This window comes from Macaca mulatta, chromosome 7, assembly GCF_049350105.2.
Source record: "Macaca mulatta isolate MMU2019108-1 chromosome 7, T2T-MMU8v2.0, whole genome shotgun sequence".
In the NCBI taxonomy this organism is placed as follows: domain Eukaryota; kingdom Metazoa; phylum Chordata; class Mammalia; order Primates; family Cercopithecidae; genus Macaca; species Macaca mulatta.
In genome coordinates, this window is record NC_133412.1 from 55,525,080 (window position 1) to 55,552,269 (window position 27,190).

The window sequence follows — 27,190 nt, forward strand, 5'->3', positions numbered from 1 at the left end:
GATAAATTGAACTAACAGACTAAAATAATTAAAAAGAATCAGGCAGAATTTCTGAAGTTGAAAAATGTAACTGACATACTGAAGAATGCATCAGAGTTTCTTAACAACAGAAGAAAGAGTCAGTAGGCTTGAAGACAAGCTCTTTGAAAATACACAGTCAGAGGAGAGCAAAGAAAAAAAGAATAAAAGACAATGAGGCACACTTATAAGATCTAGAAAATAGCCTCAAAAGACCAAATCCAAGAGTTATTGGACTTGGTGGGGGCGGGGGGGGGGCAGGGATAGAAAGTTTATTCAAAAGGATAACAGAAAACTTCCCAAACCTAGAGAAAGGTATCAATATTCAAGTACAAGAATGTTATATAACACCAAGAAGATTTAACCCATATAAGACTACCTCAAGACATTTAATCATCAAACTTTCCAAAGTCAAGGATAAAGAAAGGATCCTAAAGCAGCAAGAGAAAGATAACAAATAACATACAATGTAGCTCCAATAAAACTGGCGGGACACTTTCTGTGGAAACTTTACAGGCCACGAGACAAGAGGCATAACATATTTAAAGTGCTTAAAGAAAAAAAAAACTTTATCCTAGAGTAGTTTGTATCTAGTAAAAGTATCCTTCAAACATTAAGGAGAAATCAGGGCTTTCCCAGACAAACAAAAGTCAAACAATAGGGATTTTATCAACAACAGACCTGTCCTATGAGAAATGCTAAGGAGTTCTTGAATCTGAAAGAAAAGGACTTTAATGAGCAAAAATAAATAATCTGAAGGTACAAAACTCACTGCTAATAGTATAGAGAAAAGCACATAATATTACAACACTGTAATTGTAGTGTTTACTCATATCTTGAGTAGAAAGACTAAAAGATAAACTGATCAAAAATAATAAGGAAAGCTGGAAATTCAAAAGATAAGAGCGCATCGCCCCCGGCAAAGGAGCGCAGCTCATCGCCAGCAACGGATCAAAGCTGGACGGAGAATGACTTTGACGAGATGAGAGAAGAAGGCTTCAGTCCATCAAATTTCTCAGAGCTAAAGGAGGAATTACGTACCCAGCGCAAAGAAACTAAAAATCTTGAAAAAAAAGTGGAAGAATTGATGGCTAGAGTAATTAATGCAGAGAAGGTCATAAACGAAATGAAAGAGATGAAAACCATGACACGAGAAATACGTGACAAATGCACAAGCTTCAGTAACCGACTCGATCAACTGGAAGAAAGAGTATCAGCGATTGAGGATCAAATGAATGAAATGAAGCGAGAAGAGAAACCAAAAGAAAAAAGAAGAAAAAGAAATGAACAAAGCCTGCAAGAAGTATAGGATTATGTGAAAAGACCAAGTCTACGTCTGATTGGGGTGCCTGAAAGTGAGGGGGAAGATGGAACCAAGTTGGAAAACACTCTTCAGGATATCATCCAGGAGAACTTCCCCAACCTAGTAGGGCAGGCCAACATTCAAATCCAGGAAATACAGAGAACGCCACAAAGATACTCCTCGAGAAGAGCAACTCCAAGACACATAATTGCCAGATTCACCAAAGTTGAAATGAAGGAAAAAATCTTAAGGGCAGCCAGAAAGAAAGGTCGGGTTACCCACAAAGGGAAGCCCATCAGACTAACAGCAGATCTCTCGGCAGAAACTCTCCAAGCCAGAAGAGAGTGGGGGCCAATATTCAACATTCTTAAAGAAAAGAATTTTAAACCCAGAATTTCATATCCAGCCAAACTAAGTTTCATAAGTGAAGGAGAAATAAAATCCTTTACAGATAAGCAAATGCTTAGAGATTTTGTCACCACTAGGCCTGCCTTACAAGAGATCCTGAAGGAAGCACTAAACATGGAAAGGAACAACTGGTACCAGCCATTGCAAAAACATGCCAAAATGTAAAGACCATCGAGGCAAGGAAGAAACTGCATCAACTAACGAGCAAAATAACCAGTTAATATCATAATGGCAGGATCAAGTTCACACATAACAATCTTAACCTTAAATGTAAATGGACTAAATGCTCCAATTAAAAGACACAGACTGGCAAACTGGATAAAGAGTCAAGACCCATCAGTCTGCTGTATTCAGGAGACCCATCTCACACGCAGAGACATACATAGGCTCAAAATAAAGGGATGGAGGAAGATTTACCAAGCAAATGGAGAACAAAAAAAAGCGGGGGTTCCAATACTAGTCTCTGATAAAACAGACTTTAAACCATCAAAGTTCAAAAGAGACAAAGAAGGCCATTACATAATGGTAAAGGGATCAATTCAACAGGAAGAGCTAACTATCCTAAATATATATGCACCCAATACAGGAGCACCCAGATTCATAAAGCAAGTCCTTAGAGACTTACAAAGAGACTTAGACTCCCATACAATAATAATGGGAGACTTCAACACTCCACTGTCAACATTAGACAGATCAACGAGACAGAAAGTTAACAAGGATATCCAGGAATTGAACTCATCTCTGCAGCAAGCAGACCTAATAGACATCTATAGAACTCTCCACCCCAAATCAACAGAATATACATTCTTCTCAGCACCACATCATACTTACTCCAAAATTGACCACGTAATTGGAAGTAAAGCACTCCTCAGCAAATGTACAAGAACAGAAATTATAACAAACTGTCTCTCAGACCACAGTGCAATCAAACTAGAACTCAGGACTAAGAAACTCAATCAAAACCGCTCAACTACATGGAAACTGAACAACCTGCTCCTAAATGACTACTGGGTACATAACGAAATGAAGGCAGAAATAAAGATGTTCTTTGAAACCAATGAGAACAAAGATACAACATACCAGAATCTCTGGGACACATTTAAAGCAGTGTGTAGAGGGAAATTTATAGCACTAAATGCCCACAAGAGAAAGCAGGAAACATCTAAAATTGACACTCTAACATCGCAATTAAAAGAACTAGAGAAGCAAGAGCAAACACATTCAAAAGCTAGCAGAAGGCAAGAAATAACTAAGATCAGAGCAGAACTGAAGGAGATAGAAACACAAAAAACCCTCCAAAAAATCAATGAATCCAGGAGTTGGTTTTTTGAAAAGATCAACAAAATTGACAGACCACTAGCAAGACTAATAAAGAAGAAAAGAGAGAAGAATCAAATCGACGCAATTAAAAATGATAAAGGGGATATCACCACCGACCCCACAGACATACAAACTACCATCAGAGAATACTATAAACACCTCTACGCAAATAAACTGGAAAATCTAGAAGAAATGGATAATTTCCTGGACACTTACACTCTTCCAAGACTAAACCAGGAAGAAGTTGAATCCCTGAATAGACCAATAGCAGGCTCTGAAATTGAGGCAATAATTAATAGCCTACCAACCAAAAAAAGTCCAGGACCAGATGGATTCACAGCTGAATTCTACCAGAGGTACAAGGAGGAGTTGGTACCATTCCTTCTGAAACTATTCCAATCAATAGAAAAAGAGAGAATCCTCCCTAACTCATTTTATGAGGCCAACATCATCCTGATACCAAAGCCAGGCAGAGACACAACAAAAAAAGAGAATTTTAGACCAATATCCCTGATGAACATCGATGCAAAAATCCTCAATAAAGTACTGGCAAACCGGATTCAGCAACACATCAAAAAGCTTATCCACCATGATCAAGTGGGATTCATCCCTGGGATGCAAGGCTGGTTCAACATTCGCAAATCAATAAACATAATCCAGCATATAAACAGAACCAAAGACAAAAACCACATGATTATCTCAATAGATGCAGAAAAGGCTTTTGACAAAATTCAACAGCCCTTCATGCTAAAAACGCTCAATAAATTCGGTATTGATGGAATGTACCTCAAAATAATAAGAGCTATCTATGACAAACCCACAGCCAATATCATACTGAATGGGCAAAAACTGGAAAAATTTCCTTTGAAAACTGGCACAAGACAGGGATGCCCTCTCTCACCACTCCTATTCAACATAGTGTTGGAAGTTCTGGCTAGGGCAATCAGGCAAGAGAAAGAAATCAAGGGTATTCAGTTAGGAAAAGAAGAAGTCAAATTGTCCCTGTTTGCAGATGACATGATTGTATATTTAGAAAACCCCATTGCCTCAGCCCAAAATCTCCTTAAGCTGATAAGCAACTTCAGCAAAGTCTCAGGATACAAAATTAATGTGCAAAAATCACAAGCATTCTTATACACCAGTAACAGACAAACAGAGAGCCAAATCAGGAATGAACTTCCATTCACAATTGCTTCAAAGAGAATAAAATACCTAGGAATCCAACTTACAAGGGATGTAAAGGACCTCTTCAAGGAGAACTACAAAACACTGCTCAGTGAAATCAAAGAGGACACAAACAAATGGAAGAACATACCATGCTCATGGATAGGAAGAATCAATATCGTGAAAATGGCCATACTGCCCAAGGTAATTTATAGATTCAATGCCATCCCCATCAAGCTACCAACGAGTTTCTTCACAGAATTGGAAAAACTGCTTTAAAGTTCATATGGAACCAAAAAAGAGCCCGCATCTCCAAGACAATCCTAAGTCAAAAGAACAAAGCTGGAGGCATCACGCTACCTGACTTCAAACTATACTACAAGGCTACAGTAACCAAAACAGCATGGTACTGGTACCAAAACAGAGATATAGACCAATGGAACAGAACAGAGTCCTCAGAAATAATACCACACATCTACAGCCATCTGATCTTTGACAAACCTGAGAGAAACAAGAAATGGGGAAAGGATTCCCTATTTAATAAATGGTGCTGGGAAAATTGGATAGCCGTAAGTAGAAAGCTGAAACTGGATCCTTTCCTTACTCCTTATACGAAAATTAATTCAAGATGGATTAGACTTAAATGTTAGACCTAATACCATAAAAACCCTAGAGGAAAACCTAGGTAGTACCATTCAGGACATAGGCATGGGCAAAGACTTCATGTCTAAAACACCAAAAGCAACAGCAGCAAAAGCCAAAATTGACAAATGGGATCTCATTAAACTAAAGAGCTTCTGCACAGCAAAAGAAACTACCATCAGAGTGAACAGGCAACCTACAGAATGGGAGAAAATTTTTGCAATCTACTCATCTGACAAAGGGCTAATATCCAGAACCTACAAAGAACTCAAACAAATTTACAAGAAAAAAGCAAACAACCCCATCAAAAAGTGGGCAAAGGATATGAACAGACATTTCTCAAAAGAAGACATTCATACAGCCAACAGACACATGAAAAAATGCTCATCATCACTGGCCATCAGAGAAATGCAAATCAAAACCACAATGAGATACCATCTCACACCAGTTAGAATGGCGATCATTAAAAAGTCAGGAAACAACAGGTGCTGGAGAGGATGTGGAGAAATAGGAACACTTTTACACTGTTGGTGGGATTGTAAACTAGTTCAACCATTATGGAAAACAGTATGGCGATTCCTCAAGGATCTAGAACTAGATGTACCATATGACCCAGCCATCCCATTACTGGGTATATACCCAAAGGATTATAAATTAATATAAAGACACATGCACATGTATGTTTATTGCGGCACTATTCACAATAGCAAAGTCTTGGAATCAACCCAAATGTCCATCAGTGACAGATTGGATTAAGAAAATGTGGCACATATACACCATGGAATACTATGCAGCCATCAAAAAGGATGAGTTTGTGTCCTTTGTAGGGACATGGATGCAGCTGGAAACCATCATTCTTAGCAAACTATCACAAGAACAGAAAACCAAACACCTCATGTTCTCACTCATAGGTGGGAACTGAACAATGAGATCACTTGGACTCAGGAAGGGGAACATCACACACCGGGGCCTATCATGGGGAGGGGGGAGGGGGGAGGGGGGAGGGATTGCATTGGGAGTTATACCTGATGTAAATGACGAGTTGATGGGTGCAGCACACCAACAAGGCACAAGTATACATATGTAACAAACCTGCACGTTATGCACATGTACCCTACAACTTAAAGTATAATAATAATAAATAAATTTTAAAAAATAATAATAATAATAATAACTACAACTTTTAAAAACACAGTACAATAAAATATAAACAGAAACAACAAAAAGTTAAAAAGCAGGTGGGATGACAATAAAGTGTAGAGTTTTTATTAGTTGTTTTCTTTGCTTGTTTGTTTATGCAATCGGTGTTATCACCAATTTAAAATAATGGGTTATTTAAAACCCATTATCAAATGTCTATCTATAGGTAGGTAAGTAGGTAGCTAGATAGATATTATTTGCAAGCCTCATAGTAGCCTCAAACCAGAAAACATACAACAAACACACAAAAAATTAAAAGCAAGTAATTAAAACATAACACCAGAGAAAAATTACCTTCACTAAAAGGAAGACAGAAAGGAAGGAAAGAAGGAAGCAAAGACCACACCAGAAACAAAAATATGGTAGGAGTAAGTTATTTACTTACCAATAATAATATTGAAAGTAAATGAACAAAACTCTCCTATCAAAAGACATAGAGTGGCAGAAAGGATTAAAAAACAAAAACAAAAACAAAAACAAAAAAAACACAAAGTCCCTACTATCCGTTGCCTATAAGAAACACACTTCATCTATAAAGACACACATACTAAAAAGGAAAAAGATATTCCATGCCAATGGAAACCAAACAAGAGCAGGGGTAGCTATACTTATTTCAGACAAAACAGATTTCAAGACAAAAACTATAGACAAATAAGGTGATTAAATAATGATGAAGGGGTCAATTCAGCAAGAGGATATAACAATTGTAAATATATATGTACCCAACACTGGAGGACCCATATATATAAAGCAATATTATTAGAGCTAAAGAGTGAGAGTGAGAGTGAGTGAGTGAGAGAGAGAGAGAGAGAGAGAGAGAGAGAGAGAGAAAAGTAGAGTTAAAGAGAGATCTAGATCCCAAGACAATAATAGTTGAAAACTTCAACATCCCATTTTCAGCACTGGACAGATCATCTAGACAGAAAAGAAACATCAGAATTAATCTCACTTCTATAACAAATGGACCTAATAGATATTTACAGAACATTTTATTCAATGGCTGCTGCATACACATTCTTCTCCTCAGCACATGGATCATTCTCAAGGATAGGTCATACATCAGGCCACAAAACCATTCTTTAAAATTCAAAAAAAACCCAAAATTATATCAAGTATCTTATCTAACCACAATGGGATAAAACTAGAAATCAATGACAAGAGGAATTTTGTAAACCATATAAACACATAGAAATTAAACAATATGCTCCTGAATGACCAGTGGGTCAATGAGGGAATTAAGAAAAATTTTAAAACTAATCGAAACAAATAATAGAAACACAACATACCAAAAATCTATAGAATATAGTGAAAGCAGTACCAAAAGGAAGATTTATAGCTATAATCACCTATATAAAAACAACAGAAAAATTTCAAATCCTCAAGCTAACAATGCAACTTAAAGAACTAGAAAAGCAAGAGCAAACCAAACCCAAAACTAGTAGAAGAATAAAGATCAGAGAAGAAATAAAATATAAACAAAAAATTATTAATGTAATGAAATGTTGGTTTTTTCAAAAGATAAAATTGACAAACCTTTAGAAGACTAAGAAAAAAAGAAAGAAGACTCAAATAAAATCAAAGATGAAAAAGAAGAAATTAAAATTAATACTGCAGAAATTCAAAGGATCATTAGAGGCTACTATGAGTAACTATTTGTCAATAAATTGGAAAATCTAGACTGGACAAATTCTAACACACATACAACCCACAAAGACTGAATCATGAAGAAACCCAAAACCTGAACAGACCAATAACAAATTATCAAGGCCAGGCACAGTGGCTCACACCTGTAATCCCAGCACTTTAGGAGGCCAAGGTGGGCGAACTCCTGAGGTCGGGAGTTCGAGACCAGCCTGACCAACACAGAGAAACCCTGTCTCTACCAAAAAAAAAAAAAAAAATTAGCCGGGCATGGTGGCACATGCCTGTAATCCCAGCTACTCAGGAGGCTGAGGCAGGAGAGTCGCTTGAACCCAGGAGGCAGAGGTTGCAGTGAGCCAAGATCACACCATTGCACTCCAGCCTGGGCAACAAGAGCAAAACTCCATCTCAAAAAAATAAATAAAATAAAACAAATAATGAGATCAATGCTATAACAAAAAGTCATCCAGCAAAAAAAAGCTCAGGACTCAATAGCTTCACTGCTGAATTCTACAAAATATTTAAAGAACTAATACAAATGTTACTCAAACTATCTAAAAGATAGAAGAGGAGGGACTGCTTCCAAACTCAGTCTATGACACCAGTATTACCTTGATACCAAAACCATACAAAGACACATTTTAAAAAAAGAAAAGAAAAGATACAGGCCAACATCTCTGATGAATATTTATGCAAAAATTTTCAACAAAATACTAGCAAACTGAATCCAAGAACACATTAAAAAGACCATTCATCATGATCAAGTGGGATTTAACCTGAAGATGCAAGGATGGCTTGACATATGAAAATCAATCAATGTGATACATCATATTAACAGAATGAAGGACAAAAACTACATGATCATTTCAATGGATTCTGAAAAAGCATTTGCTGAAATTAAACATTCCTTCATGATAAAAAACATTCAAAAAACTAGGTACAGAAGGAACATACCTCAACACAGTAAAAGCTATATATGATGGAACCACATCTAGTATCATACTGAATGGAGAACAACTGAAAACCTTTCCTCTAAGGTCTGGAACACACAGATGCCCACTTTTACCACTGTTATTCAAAATAATACTGGAAGTCCTAGCTAGAGCAATCAGACAAGAGAAAGAAAGAATATCCAAATTGGAAAGAAAGAAGTCAAATTATCACTGTTTGTAGATGACATGATCTTATATTTGGAAAACCTAAAGATTCCACCAAAAAACTATTATAACTAATAAACAAATTCAGTAAAGTTGTAGGATGCAAAACCAACATACAAAAAAATCAGTAGGATTTCTACACGCCAACAGCAAAAAATCTGAAAAAAAAATCAAGAAAGCAATCCCATTTACAATAGCTACAAATAAATAAAATACCTAGGAATTAACTTAACCAAAGAAGTGAAAGATCCTTACAATGAAAACTATAAAACAATGATGAAATAAGTGGAAGAAGACACTAAAAAATGGGAAGATATACCATGTTCATGGATTGGAAAAATCAATATTGTTAAAGTGTCCACACAACCTAAAGCAACCTATAGATTCTTCATGGACTGGAAGAATCAATATTGTTAAAATGTCCATACTACCCAAAGCAATAGACAATTCAATGTCTATCAATATACCAATGACATTATTCACAGAAATAGAAAAAACAATTCTAAAATTTACACAGAACCACAAAGACCCAAAATAGCCAAAGCTATCCTGAGAAAAAAGAACATAACTGGAGGAATCACATTACCTGACTTCAAATTATACTACAATGCTATAGTAACTAAAACAGCATGGTACTAGCATAAAAAATAGACTCACAGACCAATGGAACAAAATAAGGAACCCAAAAACAAATATATACATCTACAGTGAACTCATTTTTAACAAAGGTGCCAAGAACATACACTAGGACAGTCTCTTCAGTAAATGGTGCTGAGGAGACTAGCTATCCATATGCAGAAGAATGAAAATAGACCCCTATCTGTCACCATATACAAAAAATCAAATCAAAATGAATTAGAGACTTAAATCTAAGACCTCAAACTATAAAACTACTACAAGGAAACTTTGGGAAAACTCTCCAGGGCATTGGACTGGGAAAACATTTCTTGAATATTACCCCATAAGCACAGGCAACCAAAGCAAAAGGGGACAAATGGGATCACATCAAGTTAAATAGCCTCTGCACAGCAAAGAAAACAATCAATAAAGTGAAGAGACAACCCACAGAATGGGAGAAAATATCTGCAAACTACCCATTTGACAAGTGATTAACAACCAGAATATATAAGGAGCTCAAACAACTCTATAGGAAAAAAATCTAATAATCTGATTTTAAAATGGGCAAAAGATCTTATTAGACATTTCTCAAAAGACATGCAAATGGCAAATAGGTCTATGAAAAGGTGCTCAACATCACTGATCATCAGAGAAATGCAAAATCAATCAGATATCATCTCACTCCAGTTAAAATGGCTTTATCCAAAAGACAGGCAATAATAAATGCCAGCAAGATTGTGGAGAAAAGGGAACCCATATATATTGTTTGGGGAAATGTAAATTAATTAGTACGATCACTATGGAGAACAGTTTTTGAATGTTCCTCAAAAAAACTAAAAACAGACCTACCATATGATCCAGCAATCCCACCCTCAAGTATATACCCATAACAAAGGAAATCATGTATCAAAGAGATACCTCCACTTCCATGTTTACTGCAGCATTATTCACGATAGCTAAGATTTGGAAGCAACCTATGTCCATCAACAGAAACAGATAAAGAAAATGTGGTACATATACACAATGGAGTACTACGCAGCCATAAAAAAGAATGAGATCCTGACATATGCAACAACATGGATGGAAATGGAGGTCATTATGTTATGTGAAATAAGCCAAGCAGAGAAAGACAAACTTTGTATGCTTTCACTTATTTGTGGTATCTAAAAATTAAAACAATTGAACTCATGGGGATGAATTTTTAGGATATAATCCCATTATAAGTTGAGGAGCATTTATATTTAATATTGAGATGGGAAGTAAAATGTAGAACAACATATGCAATATGTTAAAAATACAGACACAAAATAAAACTACATATCTACACTACAATGCTTGGAAAGATATCAAGCTGACTGCAATGATTACCTCTGGAAGGTAAATAGAAAAATATCGAAGGAAGATTTGTCCTATTTTTCAATATATTGTTTGGATTTTTCTGAGATATTATTCGTCCATCACTTGCTAAATTTAAAACATTTTTCTAAGGTCTAAAATGAAATAATCAAGATTTTGCATTTAGTCCTTACTATTTCAAACACTACATAACAATCTTGTGTATTGTTTATGTCAGAATAACTGACAAAACATTTAGATCCAACAAAACCCAATATATACAATAAATGGCATGAACTTATAAATTTTAAATTTTAAATTTTAAAAGGGGTATATCAGAAGAAAAAAAAAACTTACACTTCCAAAACTTACATTCTACCCACTAGAAGTAGGCTGGATACTATAAAAACTGCTTTCGTACATACCCTGTAACTCACTTATAATAAATGTGTTTTACAGATTAATGGTTCACAATAACATCATCAAACTGCAAACTACCTCCAAAATAATCACCATATAAATGAGCAACTTTTCTTCTCCCTTGGTTTTGCTATACATACGATTTCCTTTCCTGATAAATGTCTAATTTGCTGGCAATTTAAGCAGCAGTTTAATTTTAGCACTAGTTAAGAGTATATTTTTCTTGCTCTTTCAACATTTTCCTAGAAATGATACCCAAGGACCAGTCACCATGACAGTCAATCTGCACCAGTCATAATACAATTGTTAAGAGTATAAGAAGCACAATACTCCCCTAAAATCACATTTCTTTTGTTTCTTAAAAAACTCAACACAAAAATTGTAGCTCATAGCTAAATTAAATTCCTGATTCCTAAAATCAGCTACAAACATATCTTTGATTTTCCACAGACTATTATTATTCATTAGAACTTCATTGGACATTGCCACGAAAGAACTCAAAATTAATACACAGCAAAATGTCAAATGCAAAAAATGCAATTTGGCATACATTAAAGGTGCCAGTTTTACTTTCTTAGAGAGCTTTTGCTGATTTGTATTGGAATTTTAAAGTTCCAATAATAAAAATTATTTACAACATAATTCCAAGTAGTCATTAGGTACATCTTGCTTTATTATATTTTCTATGCTAAGAATGAGCAGAAGCAAGATACAGAAGTAGTAAGACTAAAGAAAAGGAGGGCTGGGGGCGGTGACTCACGCCTGTAATCCCAGCACTTTCGGAGGCCGAGTTGGGCAGATGACCTGAGGTCAGGAGTTCAAGACCAGTCTGGCCAACATGGTGAAACCCCAGCTCTACTAAAAATACAAAGATTAACCACATGTGGAGGCACGCACCTGTAATCCCAGCTACTATGGTGGCTGAGACAGGAGAATTAATTCAACTCGGGAGGCAGAGGTTGTAGTGAGCCGAGAGGGACATTCCATCTCAAAAAAAAAAAAAAAAAAAAAACAGATTTCAATCCTCTTCCCTTGTGCCTAAGCACAACAACAAACAGTAAAATTCAGAATGGAACAGAAACAAGCCGAGGATTTTCAGTAATAGAATTGCTTTAAAATACATATCTAGACATCAGGGAGAAAAGAAGATCAAGGGAATAAATCAAGGGAAAAAAGCAAGTTCCCTCCTCTCCTCTTTAAATGAGACCAATTATTTCATTCAATCAACATATCACCCATTTAGCCAAATGGTCTTCAATGTCACTGCATATCTTTTAGTAACATGTGCTATATTTTCTCAATATTTATTACATATTAAAATTATTAGTATATAATTACCATGTAAAGAAAAATAGGAAAAAAATAAAGTTTAATCCGATTATCTTTCTGTCATCAAATACTGAAAGATATGCTCCAGTTTTGAGTGAAGGTACAAGTGGGGGAATATTATGAAAACAAAAAACTGCCAACTACTCCCAGAGTGTATCATTTAGTTTAATGGTTCCTAGTACACTGATAATATTCAACTGCTTCCTAAAGTTCTTCATTTATTCCCAGGAAACAATAAAGCAGACTTTCATACTGCACATGCCATTTTATATGAATCTTGCTTACTTCATTCAGGATAGATAAAAGCCACATTGTATGAAAAAAAATACTCTAACAAATGGGAAATATCTAAACTTTCAATTGCTATAGATGACTCAGTGAGTGGGCAGTTGCAGAAACTCATAGCTGAGGCTAGAAAAAGCTAATGTTTTCATGAAGATCACTTTGAAATGCAGTTCTGCGTATACATTATTTGCTCCTGCATTATGATTTTGTTATACTTCCACTCTAAGCAATGATGAAATGTTGCATCCCATTGCAGAAGAAAAAGATGGAGTTTTTCTCATCATTATAGAAATAAGAAATCCTTTCAAAATTGGAGCCTTTTCTGGTTACTAGAACCATATTCCAGTATTTAAAATATTGCTACTTTGCCTCTATCATCTTGGCCTCCAATGACATTGTATTTGTCTCTCAAATACTGCTGATTGGGTATGGTGAAAGCAGTCATCTCTCTCTCAATACCAACAAGATTTTAAATTGTTTACTCTGAAGAAAAGCAGAGACATTTATTTTAAGTATGAAATATCTTTTAAAATAAGATAATAACATATTTTTAGAAATATATTTATCTACAGACAAGATTCAATGAATAAAATATTACAGGTAAGTAAAAATACAACCACAATAGGCAACCTTACTTTTTGATTGTACAGGCAAATAATTATTAAAGAGTTCTCATATTCCAGTAAAGAATTTAAATAATAAGAAATAGTACAAATCAAGTACGGTAATAACAGCTTCCACTGGTAGCACATTTATTTTGAAAGTTCTTCCATATATATTCAGCCTCTGAGTCCAATATTTATTGGATGTTCACATATCGAACCCTATACTAAGTCCTGGGGACATGAAGATGAATAAAACACATCCCTTTAGTTTCCATTCATCTCATTCAACGATCAAAATCATATTAAGAAAAAAGGGCAGGATTATCTCCATCTTACAGAACAAAATAAAGCCTAAGATGTTAAGGAATATTTTTCACATGACCACAAACTCAATTAAAAACAAAGCTTATTCAATTCTATTCTATTACATTCAGTTTATATCACTAACCTTTATGACCATGCCACATATTTATTACAATGCCACAAATTCATTTCAGAAACAGAATGACATTTTTTTTCATTTCCAGTTTTTAGGTTCAGAGGTACATGTACAAGTTGGTTACACGGGTAAACTGCATGTCACAGGGGTTTGGTGTACAGATTATTTTATCACCCAGGTAATGAGCATAGTACCTGGTAGTTAAAAACAGAACTTTAGAATATAGGATCAATTTTACTGACCATTCTAAGATATATCCAGTAGGCCTTTAGACAACTACAAATTTAACACTTGCGTGACATGAAGATCCATAAATACAGAAATATCTAATTTTACTGAGGCAAAGGTTTAACATCTTATGAGACAGCAAAGTGAGTGTTCAGGATCCATGGTGTAACTTGGCTTTGCTGTTTTCTTCTCATATAACTCTCCAGAATACCTGCAAAATGATATTTTACTGCATCTTCTGGGGGGAAATTCTATGTTCTAGGACTGTGCTAATACTAGCCACCTGTGGCTACTAAGCATCTGAAATGCAGCTAGTCTGAAGTGAAATGTGCTTTAAGTGGAAAATATACATTGGATTTGGAGGATAGAAAAAATAGAATGTAAAATATCTCAGTAATTCATTATATTGACGGCATGTTGCAATATACTATTTATACTAGAATAAAATATATCATTAAAATTAATTTCACCTGCTTCTTTGTACTTTTTAAATTGTGGCTACTAGAAAATTTGAAACTACATATGTGGTTTGCACTATTTCTGTTGGACAGCACTGCTGTAAGATATACCCAAATATTTGAGACATATTCTTTGAGACTATAGAGAATCTGCTCTACTAATATATTCTGTATGATTGCCAGTTCTCAATACACTGGAGAATGATCACAGGAGGAGGTAGGATTTATTAATGATAAAGTCTATGATACATTATCAGAAAAAAAGAGCAAGTTATCAGATTATTAAAGGTACGTACACTGCTTCAGTATGTATTCAACTTATCGAGTGTGCTTAGCAACATGAAAAAAAGAAAAATGCCAATTCCTGCAATGAACATAAACCTGCTCTCTCCTCAGTCAGTCTCAGCTCCTGTATGCCTTTCACAGTGTGACCACTTTACTGCATTTATTATAACTGATAAACTATATCCCTATTATAAGTAGTATGAGGTCAATTCGATTTTTTTTTTTTTTTTTTTTTTTTGAGACGGAGTCTTACTCTGTCACCAGGCTGGAGTGCAGTGGCGCAATCTCGGCTCACTGCAACCTCTGCCTCCCAGGTTCAAGCAATTCTCCTGCCTCAGCCCCCTGGGTAGCTGGGACTACAGGTGCATGCCACCACTCCCAGCCAAGTTTTTGTATTTTAGTAGAGACAGGGTTTCACCATGTTGGCCAGGATGGTCTCAATCTCCTGACCTCGTGATCTGCCCCCCTCAACCTCCCAAAGTGCTGGGATTACAGGCGTGAGCCACCGCGCCCGGCCGAGGTCAATTAGATATTTTCACATGCATATATACACAAAAAGACTGAGGAGAAGGGCACTACGTTATTAGCACTAGTTATCTCTGGATGGTAGCATGACAGATTTTCTCCTTTTTACCTATTTTACGTTTTCCAACTTTTCAACAATAAAAATGAACTATATTCCTATCATAAAAGCTATTAATTTTTAAAAGATGTGTGGTATAATATGTAACATTCAACTCCACTTGAGATCTTCAGCCAAAAAGGACAGAGAAAATTAGAGGGAAATTGTTGCATATAGCAGGAGTCAGTCTCCTAGTAAGACAGCAAGCCCATAAAAATCCAGATGATGCAGGCCCATAGAAGATAAGAGAAGATCAGCATTCACGCCTTAATAAAGTCCTGCCATTGCCTTTTACAAAAGAATACAAAACATATCCTTTCCTAGATGACAAGATTTTTTTGCTAGACATTTGGAATACAAAACTGACAACTACAAGTTGCATTTATAAGATTCAAATTTTATTTATATATATTTAACTTTAAAATATGTGAAATAGGCCGGGCGCGGTGGCTCAAGCCTGTAATCCCAGCACTTTGGGAGGCCGAGATGGGCGGATCACGAGGTCAGGAGATCGAGACCATCCTGGCTAACACGGTGAAACCCCGTCTCTACTAAGAAATACAAAAAAATAGCCGGGCGAGGTGGCGGGCGCCTGTAGTCCCAGCTACTCGGGAGGCTGAGGCCGGAGAATGGCGTGAACCCGGGAGGCGGAGCTTGCAGTGAGCTGAGATCCGGCCACTGCACTCCAGCCTGGGCTACAGAGCGAGACTCCGTCTCAAAAAAAAAAAAATAAAATAAAATAAAATATGTGAAATAAAATCTAAGTCAATAATTAAGGAATTCAGAAGTCTAACTCCCTACATTAGAAACCATTGTATCTATAAATTATTTCTATGCTGCTGATGGTGTGATTTACATATTCACTGATAATATCATTTCACAAGCTGCATTTGTATGGGCAGAGGTATATAAGAACCACTTAAATTTGCTGTTATACTGTATAGAATAAAATAGGTTTTTCATTTTTCTCATCACTCTTAGATTATAATACTTTCCTCACTGAATCTGGAAACGAACAAGCTCTTTTAACTTCAGAACCAATAGCTGAATTAAGACCCAGCAGTTTACTTGAAGTATTTAGTTTTGAGGTTTAGCAGTATGGATGCAGCCAGATTCCAAAAGGCAAATAATGAAAAACAGCCTAGCCTAGCCAGAGCAACCAGGTAAGAGAAAGAAATAAAGCGCATCCAAATTGGTAAAGTGGAAGTGAAACTGTCACTGTTCACTGATGATATAATCGTATACCTGGAAAACCCTAAAGACTCATCCAAAAAGCTCTTAGATCTGATAAATGAATTCAGTAACGTTTCAGGATACAAAATCAATGTACACAAATCACTAGTACTACTATACACCAACAGCGGCCAAGCTGAGAATCAAATCAAGAACTCAACCCCTTTTATAATAGCTGCAAAAAATAAAATAAAATACTTAGGAATATACCTAACCAAGGAGGTGAAAGTCCTCTACAAGGAAAACTATAAAACACTGCTGAAAGAAACCATAGATGACACAAACAAATGGAAACACATCCCATGCTTGCGGATGGGCAGAATCAATATTGTGAAAATGACCATAGTGCCAAATGCAATCAACAAATTAAATGCAATTCTCATCAAAATACCACCATCATTCTTCATAGACCTAGAAAAAATGATCCTAAAATTCATATGGAACCAAAAAAGAGCTCAGATAGCCAAAGCAAGACTAAGCAAAAAGAACAAATCTGGAGGTGTCATATTACCTGACTTCAAACTATCCTATAGGGCTACAGTCATCAAAACAGCCTGGTACTGGTGTAAAAACAGGCACACAGACCAATTTAAACAGAATAGAGAATCGAGAAATAAAGCCAAATACTATAGCCAACTGATCTTCGACAAGGCAAACAAAAACACAAAGTGGAAAGAGGACACCCTATTCAACAAATGATGCTGGGATAATTAGCTAGCCACATGTAGAAGAATGAAACTGGATCCTCATTTCACCTTACACAAAAATCAACTCCAGATGAATCAAAGATGTACATCTAAGACCTGAAACGATAAAAATTCTAAAAGATAACATCGGAAAAACGCTTCTAGATACTGACTTAGGCAAAGACCTCATGTCCAAGAACCCAAAAGCAAATGCAACAAAAACAAAGATAAACAGGTGGAACTTAAATAAACTAAAAAGTTTCTGCACAGCAAAATAAATAACCAGCAGAATAAACAGACAACCCACAGAGTGGGAGAAAATCTTCACAAACTATGCATCCGACAAAAGACTAATATCCAGAATCTACATGGAACTGAAACAAATCAGCAAGAAAAAAAAACAAACAATCCCATCAAAAGTGGGCTAAGGACATGAATAGACAATTTTCAAAAGAAGATATACAAATGGCCACCAAACATATGAAAAAATGCTCAACATCACTAATCAGGGAAATGCAAATCAAAACCACAAAGGAATACCACCTTACTCCTCCAAGAATGGCCATAATCAAAAAATCAAAAAATATTAGATGTTGGCACAGATGTGGTGAAAGGGAACACTTTTACACTGCTGGTGGGAATGAAAATTAGTACAACCGGCCGGGCGCGGTGGCTCACGCCTGTAATCCCAGCACTTTGGGAGGCCGAGGCGGGCGGATCACGAGGTCGGGAGATTGAGACCATCCTGGTTAACACGGTGAAACCCCATCTCTACTAAAAATACAAAAAATTAGCCGGGCGAGGTGGCGGGCGCCTGTAGTCCCAGCTACTCGGAGGCTGAGGCAGGAGAATGGCTTGAACCCGGGAGGCAGAGCTTGCAGTGAGCCGAGATCGCGCCACTGCACTCCAGCCTGGGCAACAAAGCCAGACTCCGTCTCAAAAAAAAAAAAAAAAAAAAAAAAAAAAGAAAATTAGTACAACCACTATGGAAAACAGTATGGAGATTCCTTAAAGAACTAAAAGTAGATTTACCATTCGATCCAGCAATCCCACTCCTGAGTATCTACCCAGAGGAGAAGTTATCATATGAAAAAGACACTTGCATGTCCATGTTTATAGCAGCACAATTCACAATTGCAAAAAAAATATGGAACCAGCCCAAATGCCCATCAATCAAGTAGATAAAGAAAGTGTGAAATATATATATACACTAAAAATATATACATACACTAAAAATATATCTATACACACTAAAAACACACACACACACACACACACACACACACACCCTGGAATATTACTCAGCCATAAAAAAGAACAAAATAATGGCATTTGCAGCAACCTGGATGGAATTGGAGACCATTATTCTAAATGAAGTAACTCAGGAATGGAAAACCTGAGAACTTACAAGTTTTCACTTCTAAGTGGGAGCTAAGTTATGAGGATGCATAGGCATAAGAATGATAAAATGGACTTTGGGGATACAGGGGGAAGGGTTGGAGGGGGTAAGGGGTACACATTGGGTACAGCATACACTGCTCGGTGATGCGTGCACCGAAATCTCAGAAATCACTACTGAAGAACTTATCTGTGTAACCAACAACTACCTGTCCCCTGAAAACCTACTGAAATAAAAATAAATAATTATTTTTTAAAAACACAGTCTAGGAATACTGCTGCAGAAACAGTTTTTCAAAATGAAGGAGAGAACTGGCATTAGGAAGATACTTTCTCCTGTTTCTCCAATGCCTTAACTCTTCTTTCACACAAACCTCCACAATTAAAAAACTACTTCATACCCATATAAAATCTACAAATATTGTAGCATGCCTAGAAAGAAGGCAGTTTTTCAGCATTTGAAATATTCAACTAATTATTCCAAAATATTTAAGAGTTGAAGCAGGATGTAGTGGCTCATGCTTGCAATCACAGCACTTTGGGAGGCTGAGGCGGGAGGATTACCTGAGCCCAGGAGTTTGCGACCATCCTGGGCAACACAGGGAAACTGTCTCCAAAAAATAATTTTAAAAATTAGCCGGATATGGTGGCATGCACCTGTGGTCCCAGTTACTCAGGAGGCTTAGGTGGGAGGATCGTTTGAGCCCGGGAGGTCAAGTCTTCAGTGAGCCATGATCATGCCACTGCACTCCAGCCTAAGTAATGGAGTGAGACCCCATCTCAAAAACAAACACAAAAATATTTAAGAGCGGTACCATGGCATCTTCCCTTGCAATAACAAAACTGAATCTACTTTGAAAATTAAGGGGGAACCCTAACTTTAAACAATAAAAGTGCTCCTGTCAATGTGGGTGAAAGTATAAATATACTGGAAAATTAAAATCTTTACTTTTTTTATTTTTATTTATTTTTATTTTTTTGAGATGGAGTCTCGCTCTGTCGCCCAGGCTGGAGTGCAGTGGCGCGATCTCAGCTCACTGCAAGCTCCACCTCCCGGGTTTACGCCATTCTCCTGCCTCAGCCTCCCTAAAATCTTTATTTTTAAATAATGTAATATTTCTATCATCTTTTACATTATTTAGCACACACATGATACTATGCTTCAAGCATTATTTTAAGTACTTTTCAAATATGAGCTCATTAAAAACCCTCTGAGGTTGATGCTATCACTTCCCCCATTTTACAGATAAGAAAACAAAGGCACCAAGAAAGTGATTTTCCCAAGGCCACACAGCTAGTAAGTGGTAAAAATGAGATTCAACTCCAGGCAGTCTGGGTCCCAAATCCATGCTCTTAACTACAATGTTGCTTACTCTCAGAAAGTAATATGCTCATTAAAGCCCAGTGTTTGACTCATAGTTGAGTATTTAATAAAAATCTGCTCAACAGGGCCGGGCGCAGTGACTCACGCCTGTAATCTCAGCACTTTGGGAGGCCGAGGCAGGTGAATCAGAAGGTCAGGAGATCGAGACCATCCTGGCTAACATGGTGAAACGCCATCTCTACTAAAAATACAAAAAATTAGCTGGGCATGGTGGCGGGCGCCTGTAGTCTCAGCTACTCGGGAGGCTGAGGCAGGAGAATGGCGTGAACTCGGGAGGCGGAGCTTGCAGTGAGCTGAGATCGTGCCGCTGCACTCCAGCCTGGGTGACAGAGCGAGACTCAAAAAAAAAAAAAAAAAAAAAAAAATCTGCTCAACAAATAAAAGAAAAAGTGGAGATGGCGAAAAGCAGAAAACCCATTATTCACTGTCTCAACATATCATTATGAGTATACTGGTATACTTTCTGTCAGTGTTTTTTCTTGTTCACAGAGGGATTTGTTTTTCTTTAACACTCAGCATATGCAATTTTGAGAAAATAAAAAACCCTAAGATACTAGCCTCTTAGCATTTTTAGAATAACAGTTAAAAACTGAACACTTGTATATATGCATGACATATATTCTAATTTCATCTCACAACCCCATAAAGTAAGTACAAGTATTATCCTTAATTTACAAATGAGGAAACTGAAGCACAGTTAAGAAACTAACATAAAGTCGCATGGCCAGGAAGTGGCTGAGTTGGTAAATTCAAATCCAGGTAGTGTGACTTCTGAACTAGAATTCTTGACTATTCTTGGAGGGCAGGTTTATCAGTTACTTGAAAGACAGTAATCATGGTTTGTGTTTTTTTGTTTGTTTCTTTCTTTCTTTCTCCATGTTGATCAGGCTGATCTCAAACTCTCGACATCAGGTGATCCGCCCGCCTTGGCCTCCCAAAGTGCTGGGATTACAGGTGTGAGCCACCACACCCATCTGTGATCATGTTTTCACAGAGTGGTATGATTTGTTTGGCTTGGCCTAAAATGAGGATGTTACCTGACAGATATATTTTGTTTTGCACTAACTCTGACTTAAACAATGAAAATTTTTAATATCTTAAGCTTTCTTTAACAAGCTAAACAAATCTTCATGTCTTAAATTTTATAAGGGTCAAGTACCTTCTTGAAATCTTTCATTCAACAAACATTTGAATATCCACTACTTGTTAGGAACTGTGCTAGGAAGATACAGTCTTTGCACTCAATGCATAGGCTCTTTCCACTCAGCATATAAATATGCTCAGATTTCTCACAACTAATAAATACAACACACTGGTCCTTGAACATGGATAATAGCTTTGTCAACCACTCGGAGGTAGGAATAAGAATGGAATCCTGCAATTATCTGCCCCCTATCCTACAAAGTAGGTACACCTGTTATTTTTCTTGTAGTTCCTAAAGAGTGACTGACACTTAAATAATTACTAGATAGGTGCTATTTGCCTGCCTCATGCCATACTACCACCTCTTATCAGCTGGCAATGAAAGTCTACCTATTTTTAATGCAAAGTGGTTGAAATTAAAATGTTTTACTAAAACATTGGCTTACCAGGCTACATGTTTTAACTATTTTTAAAATTCTAAAATTGTTATTTTGGGTTCTACTTTAATAACCAGATGACAAATGTGAATGTCTAAGACCACATGTGAAAGAAATAGTTAAAAAAAAAAAAAAAAGGGCATATTCACAGAAGATGGTAAGGCCAATCCTGCTTGATTTACAACCCTGCTTGTAAATGGAAACATTTGATTGTATGCAGTCCCAAGTCAAATCCTATTGATTGTGAAAAGGTAGCAGACAGCCAAAAGTTAAACAGTCGAGGGCAGCAGAAACACTCCTTGCCAGTTCACTGAGTGGCTTAATTGACAGCCAATGACTACAGGCACAATTACCAACTCAAGACCTAATAATGGAAAGGAAGCAAGGACAGAAACAACCTCCAAAACCAAGGTTAACATATGGAGAAACTTCTACTGGTTGACAATTAGTAGTGTGTACATAAAGCCTTGACAAGTTTCTTGACTGACACATGCTTACATCAGCGTTTAAATATAGCTGGCGCATATTTGAGTTCATAGTTTCTTACGTCCACATTCTCTAACAAGCCTCACTAGTACTTCATACCTTTTTTTTTTTTTTAATAGAGACAGTCTTGCGATGTCACCCAGGTTAGAGAGCAGTGGTGCGATCATAGCTTACTGCAGGCTTGAACTCCTGGACTCAAGTAAACCTCCTGCCTCAGTCACTTGAATAGCTAAAACAGGCATGGGCCAGCACACCCAGCTAATATTTTTTTACTTTTTGTAGAGATGTGGGATAGGGGTGGGTCTCACTATATTGCCCAGGCTGGTCTCAAATTCCTGGCCTCAAGTGATCCTCCTGCCTCATCCTCCAAAAGAGCTGGGATTACAGGCATGAGCCACCACACCCAGCCCCTAGTACTTTATATCTTTATCAGGTATGTGGCCTTCTACTGCTATTCTCAAGTCTGTAATTTGTCTTATAAATTTATGGAGGGAGTGATGTTAACCCCAAACACAACTTGGTATCTTGCAAATAATAGATACTAAAGTGTTTATTAATGATATGAAATCCACTCTATAACTACACCTCAGCCCTTATCAATATGCAGAACTGCTCCTCCTTATCTCTCTGACTGGAATGCCCCATGGGCCAGTCCTTAAATCTCTTCTCTTCTCTAGCTACCCTCACTCCTCAGGTGATCTAATCTACACTGACAAGTTCCAAATGTAACCTGGACCATTCTTCTCTGAACTCTAGATTCCCATGTTCAACTGCTGACTTAATATCTCTATTACTTAGCATGTCTATTAGACATCTCAAAAACTTAACCAGTTTAGAACAGAACTCCTAAACTCTCCCCAGAAACCTGCTCTGCACCATCCTTAAGTCTTCCTCATTTCCATTAATGACAACTCTATCTTCCAGTTGCTCAAATCAAAAACCTTGGAGTGATCCATTACTCTTTTCTTTTCCCATTCTACATCCAATCCATCAGCAAATCTATTTGTAACAAAACATAATCCAGTTAGAGTCACAATCAGTATATTTATATTTTTATACACAGAAATACAGATTCTAATATAATTGTACGTGGATACATGGATTAGTATACATACATGCATTTCCTAGTTCTTTCCACTGACAAAGTCTAGGAGCAATGACACTCCACAGCAATAAGCACACTTAGCATCCAGATCCTGGCTTCAAAATACCATCCTCCACTGAAAGGAACCAAGGTTCCTTAGAGAAATAATTGATTCTAGTGCTAGGGCCGGAAAAAAACCAAGATGAACCCGAAGCATGTGGTAATGTCAGAGAGTAAAGAAGTGTGCATGTACATACATATTAAAAAAACAGAAATATGCCAAAAGGACACAGAAGTAGACCTAAAAGAGATCCCAAGGCCCAAAACGGGAATAATTCGAGCAACAAAATAATGATAGCTTTTAATTCTAACACTAAGAATTAAATAAATATCTATGAATTTGAACTGAGATAAATGATTAGATAGAAGAGAAGGGACAAACCTTCCTTATAGAAGAATTCCAGTTAATAAATGTAGAAAGAATGAGGAAAAAAAAAAAAAAAGTAGCTTCAGAACCCATAGCAATAATTGCTGCAGGCAAGATCCACTAATGAATGCTGAAATTAGTGGGCAGAAACAGGATACTGGCAAAGCCTCAAAGTAGCTCTCTCAAAATATTTACCAATTACTGTGGTGGTTTTAATATATATCCACAAATTCTTTACTACTTCTCCCTCCAGGAAGTGGAGTTTGATTCCCATCCCTTTAAGTGTGGGCTAAACTTAGTAACCTGTTTCTAATGCACAGAGTATGGGAAACGAAAAATGGTAACTTTACAGTGGACAAACCTGGCAGAAACCACCTTAACAGAGTGATCACAAGTGATAAATTATTTGATATCATGTACCTCCCGTATGAAATAATAAGGGTACTTCACCTCTATGGTACTCTCCTCCAAAATCCATAACCCCAATCTAATCATGAGAAAACATCACACCTAAACTGAAGAACATTCTACAAAATACCTGTGTCAAGGTTATAAAAGATAAGAAAAGACCAAGAAACCGCCACACATTGGAAGAGACAGAACAACTAAAGCAATGTAGTATCATGGTTTGGATAACAGAATGCAAAAATAATATTAGAAAAACTGGTAAAATATAAAAGAAGTTTGAAGCTTGGTTGAAGCATCGTACCAATACTAATTTCTTAGCTTGATAAATGTACCATGGTTATGTAGGATGTCAACATTAGAGGAACCCAGGTGAAGAGTACATAGCAGCAATTTTTCTGTTTGTTTTTTGAGACAGGGTCTTATTCCGTTGCCCAGACTGGGGTGCAGGGGTGCGATCATGGCTCACTACAGCCTCTACCATCCAGGCTCAAGTGATCCTCCGACTTCAGCTTCCTAAGTAGCTGGGCCCACAGGCACATGCTACCACGCCCGGCTACTTTATTATTGTTTTTAGAGATGAGGCCTCCCTATGTTGCCTAGGCTGGTCTTAAACTCCTGGGCTCAGACGATCTTCCCACTTCAGCCTCCCATAGTGCTGGGATTACAGGAATAAGCTACCACACCTGGCCTGCATTATCTTTCTTTCTTTCTTCTTCTCTTTGAGACAGGGTCTTGCTCTATCACCGAGGCTGGAGTGCAGTGGCACAATCACAGTTCACTGCAGATTCAACCTTCCAGGCTCAAGTGATCCTCCCACCTCAGCCTCCTGAGTAGGTGAGACTACAGGTGTGCACCACCATGCCCAGCTAATTTTTTGTATTTTTTTTTCTAAGAGACAGGATTTCACCACGTTGCCCAGGCTGATATTAATGTCCTGACCTCAACCCACCTTGGCCTCCCAAAGTGCTGGGATTACAGGTGTAAGCCACTATGCCAGGCCCAATTACTATATTTTCTATCTTATCCTCTGACTTGAAATGAACATGGTTTGGACAAGAAAGAATGAAACGAACATGGTTTGGACAAGAAAGAATGAAACGAACATGGTTCGGACAAGAAAGAAATGAACATGGTTTGGACAAGAAAGAATGGGCTTTGAATCCTGGTTCCATCACCTGACAGGGTATGTCTGGATATGTTATTTAACCTTTCTAATCCTCAGTTTCTTCATCTGAAGGAGAAAAAAGGAAATAATATAAGGTAAATAACAACATTGTTGAGTTAGTGTTAGGATCAGAATTAGGTATTAAAGTGTCTAGCACATAGGAGGTACTCCATAAATAGAAGCTAGTATTATTTGCTCTTCATTTGCTCTTCAGCTTCACACTGACTTCTAGCATTTCATGCTCCTCATTTTCTCCCAACTGGATCACCTCCTTACAGGCTTCCAGCTCATGATCCAGAAGGACTCCATAGTTCTTCAGCAGAGTAGCAATACTCAATATCATTAATTCCCTCAACCAACTGTCCTTCAGATATCTCTACCAAACAGATATCTACAAAGCAGTGGATAACAGCCTGGGCAGGATTTAAACCCGAGCTGTTCATCTTACAAACAAGGAGAGTAACAGTAACAATACGTATTAACTCATAAGGTTCTTGTGAGTATTAAATAGTTTCTTCAGATAGTCTGATCACTCATTGCTGGAAAAAAATCAACCATGCAAATTGGTGGTACTGCTACAAATACAAGGTCTACAATCTGAAATAAACAGGCCCTTAATGCTTAACTAACAATCCTTCTTCAGTTTCCTAGTCATGTGTCTGTCTGTCTACCTCTCTCTCCCTTACCTCCACCCCTATCCCCTCTAGCTATTCCTTGGAAGCTGTTTACAAAGAGTATGTATAAACTACAGAATGTCTTTTTTTTCCATTCCTTTCACAGGGATGGATTAATTTTACCTGGCTTTTGTGTGTGTGTGTGTGTTTTCTAAGAGATAGGGTCTCGTTATGTTGCCCAGGCTGGCCTTCAACTTCTGGGTTCAAGCGATCCTTCTGCCTCTGCCTACTGAGTAGGTGGGACTACAGGCACATGCCACAGCACTTGGCCTCACATATTGTTTAAAAACCCCTATTCTATCACGTTCCCTTCACTCTTAGCAGATGATTAAAAATTATACAAGACATGTCATCAACTCTTCCTTCCTGCCCTGTCAGTTACAAACTTATTTACACTGCCATCCATCTCCTTCCTTTCTGCTCACTGGAAAAGTGAGACTACCTTCTATTTAAGGCCAACTTCTCTACCTACGCCCTGGATCTCATTCCCTATTACCTTCAAATCCTTGCCTCCATCCACCAGCCAGTTTCCCACGCCCATCAAACACACACATATACACTCTTCTTCAGTTTCTCCTCTCCACTGGCTCTTTCCAAGCTCACATTAAGCATGTCCAAGATTCCATTTGTAAAAAAGGCAAACTTCTCTAAATCCCAAGCATCTCCCCCTACTTACAGACTCAGTCAGAGTCCTTTGTTGAAAACATTGTATCCCTCTCAATTAGCTACACTTACAGTTGTTATTCACTTTTCAACACCCACCCCCATGCATTACAATGTAGCTAAGTGCTCTAGCTGAAGTTACAAAAGACATCCTAATCATCAAGTCTCAGAGACTTTATTCAGTCTTAATCTTACTTTTCCTTTTGGAGGCAGGATACAGTGTTGACCACTCCTAGTCCTTGAAATAATATTCTCCCTCAGCTTTCATGACAAATCTCTATGTCCTTTTTTCATCTTTGGTCTGTCTGGCACAGACGGTTGGCTTCTCTTCCGCTGCTTGCCCAATCTACTCAGCAGATCACAACAGAAATGTAGGAATCATCCAAAATCTTCAGTCTTGCTCAATTCTATAATCTAAATATATTTTTCCTGTCCCGTTAATAATACTTCCTAAATCTCTCATAGAACCATTCCCTCTTCTACACTCTTCATCATTTCTCGCCAGGAATAGCTTCCTAACTGGTC

At 37.2% G+C, this 27,190-nt stretch overlaps 1 protein-coding gene across 19 annotated transcripts in view; it reads right to left on the reverse strand.

The window, feature by feature from the left end:
- Positions 1-27,190, reverse strand: part of PEAK1 (pseudopodium enriched atypical kinase 1) — a 305,159-nt gene that overhangs the window by 273,340 nt on the left and 4,629 nt on the right. For 4 of the 19 annotated variants that reach the window (XM_077940015.1, XM_077940017.1, XM_077940024.1 and 1 more), the window contains exon 2: positions 12,124-12,213. The exons of the other annotated variants lie outside the window; for them this stretch is intronic. The gene's annotated coding sequence lies outside the window, so the exon portion shown is untranslated. The remainder of the gene's footprint in view (positions 1-12,123; positions 12,214-27,190) is intronic. 19 annotated transcript variants of the gene reach the window in all.